Source organism: Cavia porcellus, unplaced genomic scaffold (genome assembly GCF_034190915.1).
Source record: "Cavia porcellus strain 051 isolate PalLab524CR breed Dunkin Hartley unplaced genomic scaffold, mCavPor4.1 scaffold_1, whole genome shotgun sequence".
Lineage (NCBI taxonomy): Eukaryota > Metazoa > Chordata > Mammalia > Rodentia > Caviidae > Cavia > Cavia porcellus.
In genome coordinates this window covers 72,126,748-72,132,819 of record NW_026947484.1, presented here as the reverse complement: position 1 = coordinate 72,132,819, position 6,072 = coordinate 72,126,748, and the positions used below count along the sequence as shown (strand labels likewise).

Sequence of the window (6,072 nt, the reverse complement as noted above, 5' to 3'; positions counted from 1 at the left end):
GAAAAGAGAGAATCAGAGGACTGAAAACTTGGATCCCACACCAGAACCCTGTGCAGATTCTGAGGGTCGGGAGTGAACGGCTCCTCCCCCTCACTAAGATTTTGGCAGTGAAAGTCAGAAAGGTCCACGGAATCAGGTCTGCTGAGTAAGGCGGAAGCTGTCATTTGTACACAACCATCAAGAAGTGTAAATACAGGAAGTGTCGCCATGGTGTTTCCAGACAGGTAGGCGTGACAGAGCCTCGAAGAATGTCCTCAAAGCCAAGGACCCGTGGGAACCCAGAGAATTTTATGTGGTTGAGAGCTCCTTAGTCATGCAAGAGAGCTGCAGTTGAGTCACTTGGTACAGAAATAAATGATACAGCAGGAAAAGTTAGGGCTGTGTGGACCAACAACTGAAAGCGAGATGGGAACAAGACTGTGTAAGTGGATGCTGGCTAGGGTACATGATTATCCAACTCAGTGCTGTTTTTCATTATATGTTTTGGCTGCAAAGCCCAAGGATGGAATATGGTGTTTCATCAAGCCCAAAATAATCTTAGTTATTATCAAGCCCAAAATAATCTTAGTTATCCAAATAATACTTCTCCCCTATTACTTTTTTCTTTTCTTTGACAAGTCCAATGAAAAGTATGTAAGAGCCACGCCACACCTTTTCTATGCTTATTATTTTCTCTTTTGCATTTTTATTTTTATATCTGTGTATATCATTTTCAAAAATTTCTCATGACCTATCTTCCAGTTAAGTAATTTTTTTCAGCTGTGTTTTGCATACTACGTTTGTTTATTGAATTCTTAATTTTAGTTATCAGAATTTTCAGTTGTAAGAGCTCTAATTTGCCCCTTATATGTGCCAGAATTTTAATTTCCTTGAACTTAGCAAACATAGTTCTGTAAAATTTTATTCACTAATTCCATTATCTAGAGCCCTTAGGGTCTGGTTTTGTTGCTTGTAGATGCATTCATAGTGTGTTGTTTTTACACATATCTGGCTAACTATGATTATGTGCTGAGTGACTATTTTTGGTGAGTAATTTTTCAAACATAATGTGTACAAATTATTTGAAGTCTAGAACGCAGTGTTTTGCCCACAGAGGGAGTTTTAAAATTAATTCAGTTATGTGCCTGGGAACACTAATAATTCAGGGTGACACTAACTCAAGTACCAGATTTTAACATTTTTTCAGGTCACTTAGCATATCTTTAGTTCCTAAAAGAAATAATGTAGTTTTCCATTACCTTTCCTCACAGGGTGCAGCGCTTTGAGCTGTCAGTCCGAGGTGGAAGATAGTTTCCGAACTGAATTCCTACCTTGCTGGCTCTAAACACTTGATTTTTGTCTCCTCTGTGAAGCTATCAGAATTACAGTAACCCATGGGCCTTCCCTCTATTGGCGAATACACCACTCTCAAAAGCAGCACAAGTGTCAAGCTTCCCTAACTAGATTCCCATCATGTCTGCATCTGTGACTGATAATTCATTAGTATGCTTTTAGTGCTTGAATGCTTCCAAGATTTCAGTCTTTTAAAATTTCGTCCAGCTTTCTTAGCCATCTTTTGTGAGAGAATTGGTTCACACTAACTAGTCTGCCAGAACAGTAGCAGAAGCTTTGACAGAGAATTCTGTTCCATAGTTAAGCATAGCTAAGCAATCTTAAAGCTGCAGTTGTGACCCTGGGGCACAGCTGCACCCTGTGATAGAAATGATGAGGCAAGATGAGGCAGATTCCCAGAAACAGTGCTGAGTCGGGGCTGGGAGGACTTTGGACGCTTGACCGTGAGGAGACTTGAAGAAAAGCTATGGCTCTTTTAATTTCCGGGTAGATTCAAATCCATCTTCAGAAAGACAAAATGTAAGTGTGGACTGGGGGAGCTCGCTGTAAAACTACACTTTCTGAGTGCTTGAGGAACACCTAGGAAGGGAAAAGATGAGGCCAGCTGTCTTTAAAGACTCTGTGTCTCTCACTTTCTGAACGGGCCATCCTGGGTAGATTCTCCTGTTTGAGAGTCAAACTGCTCGTCCCTTAATCTGACATAGAATGATTGCTTAGGATACGCGGGGCAGGAGGTTGGGGAGAAGGAGGCGAATCCCTCCTTCGGGGAGGAAGTCTCATTCTATGGTAAGGCCTGACTTTTCCTTAGCTTGCAGGGGAAATATATGTGAGCTAAGCCCCGTTTTCAGCTCAGGTGCTGGTTCTCCCTTCTGGCTTGCACCTTGCTGTGAAGGGTATGCATTCAGGGAACCCCAATGGCTCACAATGTGTACGTTAAAAAAGGTTTGGAAGATCTTGAGAAGCCCAGGTGAGATCCCTGGGTTTAAAAGAACCTATGGGTTTTCTCCGTGATTTACACTCAAGAATAAAGCGGAGAAGGCCTGGATAGTCTGGCAGTTCAGGGGTCGCTGTTTGAAGCAGAGAATGCTGCTGCTTCTTCTTTCCCCTCCTGAATATCCTCTCCCCAAGGTGTCTCCCAGTAACCACTGGACTTATGACTCAGTACACACAGTCAACCCGAAGAGGCCAAGGGAAATGCAGTCCATGCAGGCTTGTGCCACTTGCGATGTGAGCTCTGGAGCAAAACTCAGCACACAGACCCACTTGGGACAGCTTATGCAAACAAAGGGAATTGGAGATGGGGACACAAGTTGTTCTCCTAAAATCAGACACAGAGAAACAGCTGAGCCTCAGGAACAAACAGGACCAGAGATCTAAACTCTTTTCTTCCTTTGTGTAACTGGGAAGCTGCTTCTACTTTTCCATGCACAAATGCAAAAGTACAATTGCTGCAAATTTCCAGCATTGCATGTTATACCTCCAGGTACTGGAAATCACAGGGGCCTCTCTCTCTTGCCAGTTCCAGAGCCTGGGGTCAGGGGTCTTCCCCTGTTCCAGCAGACTCCACAGTGGCCACGAAAGAAAGCTGTGCCATTGGGATCCATTCCTTTCACCCTGCGGATGGGCAGCCAGTGACTCAGTCTCACAGGAAAGGCGGTGAGGCATGAGGGGGAGGGGCTGAGCCACCAAAGAAGGTGCTTTGAGCTGATGTAGCTTTGTAAACTTATGAACACCCTGGAACATTTTTTCAGTCATATCAATGAAGAAATTAGGATTGATTGGTTAAGAGCTAATACTGATATGAATGAGGTAACTTCTTACATTTGCATTTCTATAATCCCAGCATTTGGGATTATAAATTAAATTTGTGTTTAGTACCTCCCAAGTCTGTATTTTGCAAAAAAAATCGCAGATATTTCAAAGATCATCACCAAAAACAATTTATAAAAAGGTTATTGAAATCATTTACATTTAGTCTCTGTGAGAATACCCATCAGACCTTCCTTACTTGACTGATAAAGAAACAGAAATGAAGTCACAAATCATACAGGTGAATTTTAGCTACTTTTGATTTCCACTGTAAATGATTTAAAAAATTTCTGCAAAATCTGGTTAAGGACAGAGGACAGGCTGACTTGATAGTAACTCAGATACACAAAGCAGCTAAATGCTTGTATTGTTGGGTTTTGCAGGCTTGGGGCCAGAGGTCTGAGCATCTCTTGGGAGGATGACAGTATGCAATACAGCAAATATGGGGGATTTTCTTTTATCTTCTCTTTGAAGGCAAATATTGTTTTCTCTGTTTTGCTTTGTTCTGATTAATTGTTTTGCTTTATTCAGCATTTTGCTTTGATTGGTCTTACTGTGTTTTGTTTTTGGTTTGATTTTGCTGTACCTGATGGAATGGACAGCTATTGTGAAGATTGCAAGACATACTATGGTAGCTATTACTGTTTTCTTGGTAACCTGCTTTGAAATGTGTACCAGTTTTGCTGCATTGTTTTGACTGCCTTTGTTCTGTCTTATTTTGTTGGATTTTATTATCTTTAAAATTTAAAAAATTCTGAATAAGGACAAAAAAAGACCAATAATGTAATTGGCAGCTTTTTATAAAGATTTAGAGTGATCAAATATCCAGTGAAGGAGAAAAATTCTTAAATTTTTCACAGCAGAGTAGAAATGGTTTATTTCTAGTCTCTCTGTCCGTGGTTCAGGTACATCTATTATCTGTTCAGCTGATCCTTCCCAATTGTCCCAATTCTTAGACAAAGGCAGTTGATTCGTGGCTCTCTTAGAAAGAAAAGCTAGTGGGGTGTATTACAGCCACATGACTCATGTGGGATCCTGCTTAAAGCTATATTTATCACGGGTGAAATAATGTTTTCAGGGGAAACTATGAGTCTACTTAAAATTACACAGTTACTTCTGTTTCAAGGGACTCGTCTTTTCAGCATGTTGTTGAGCTACAAAAGTACCCATGTCTTTTAAACTACTTGCACTGCCGGAAGAAATTCTCCCAGAGTTGCCAGAAATCAGTAGTGAAAGCTTGGATTTGTCCTGGAAACTCATATTTCTATTGCTATTTTTATTGCCTTCTTAAATCCTCATGATCCAGACTTATATGTCTTCTCGTCTTTGTTGCATTTAAACTTAGCTACTTGACTGCCTTTCTTTACACCTACCAGTCCATCATAACCCATTGTCAGGCTAGGACACCTGACACTCCAACTCTGTCTCCTTCCTTCTCAAAAACTTCCACTGGCTCCAAATTACTCCCAAGATCAAATTCCAGCCATTCACTCTGAACTTTGGAGTTCCTCAGTCTGATGCCTCTGGCTGACTTTCTTTTTGCTAATTTCTAATTGTGGGGGATAGAAACATGGGTTCCTGATATGCTAGGAGAATTTCAGGCTGAGTTTTTTTCCATTTCTTCTCCTAGTGGAGCCTGGTGTGACTTCCTTACAATGTAAGGGCAGAGGTAATCCCCAGAATAGCAAAATGAGGGGGAGCCAGGCCAGCTTTCTGCCAAGGGTGTGTCTTAGGCAGGCTCACCTTTGGCTCTCCTGCCGTCTGACATTTTTTGTTCCTTTTTTTTTTTTTATTTTTATTTAAGGAGAAAAGAAAAGAAAGAAAAAAAAAACAGTGAAGGGGTACAAGTTATACAGATTTACAGAAGAAAAAAATGCGCAGTAGGAAATCACTAGTTAATGGATTACATATTGCCATCTTAGAAATAATTGTTCAAGTCACAAAATTAAAGCTTGTAGAGTGGACATTCCAACAATGATACTGCAAACAGTTCTGTTCAATGATCCAATAAAACTCTGTGATATCATTTTCTATCTTATACATTTAAATATACATGCAGTTATATAGTTTAGAGCACTTTCTTTTCCTCTCTTTTGTACAGTGACTATTACACATTTTGGGTTTCATTGCTCCCACGGTTCTTACTGCTTTTTTGGAAGAGAGTAAAACCAAATGTGACATAACAGAACAGAATCGGTCAAGTCAAAAGGGTGGACATAATAGATAATATAAAAACATAATACAAGGTGATCAACAATGGTTACCATAATGCCTCCCGCTATTTCTAATAGAATTGCCTATATCATTAGTTGTAATACAATTGAACAAAACCGTATAGAATAAAACCGACAAAACCAAAACATTAGAGATATTGTAGGTCTTCAAAAGTAGATAAAAGTCAACGAGAATGGGCGTTATAATGAATCTCATTATCTTCTCAGCTGATGCCTAAACTTTCGAACCTGATACTATCCAGCAAAACAGAATAGAGGAACCTCAGTCAAAAACAAGATGGTGAGAGTAATACAGGGCTTCAAATCGAGATAATAGAAAGTCAAAGTGGGTTACTATATTATATCCTGCTATATTTTTCCCTTTAATTAAATGGATAAAAATAAAAAAGTAACTAATGGAGTGGAGATTGAGAAAAAAGAGGGCATAACAGCGAAACAGGGCAGATCAAAACATAACCATTTAAGCAGAATAGTGTTTCACCACCAGATAATCCTGACCCAAAAATAGTTACCATATTGACTCCCTCCTTGAAGTCCTTGAGTACAACTTCATATACTGTAGCATTAAGTATATCAAAACAATGTAAAACCATTTAAGAGAATGACAGCATTATAGAGTATTTAGAATCGACTAACAGAAAATGAACAATGGTCTCTGTATAATCTCCTTGTCTTTAAAAGGTTTTTGCTTATATTT

The 6,072-nt window shown here is 39.6% G+C and overlaps 1 protein-coding gene across 3 annotated transcripts in view; it reads left to right on the top strand.

Annotated features, from left to right (window-relative positions):
* The first annotated feature begins 1,743 nt into the window (after positions 1-1,743).
* The window catches only part of Tmc1 (transmembrane channel like 1), a 244,315-nt gene continuing 239,986 nt past the window's right edge, over positions 1,744-6,072 (top strand). For 2 of the 3 annotated variants that reach the window (XM_063249732.1, XM_063249731.1), the window contains exon 1: positions 1,760-1,851. The gene's annotated coding sequence lies outside the window, so the exon portion shown is untranslated. Of the gene's footprint in view, positions 1,852-6,072 lie in introns of all 3 variants that reach the window. The other variant, XM_023566058.2, reaches the window with a different exon arrangement.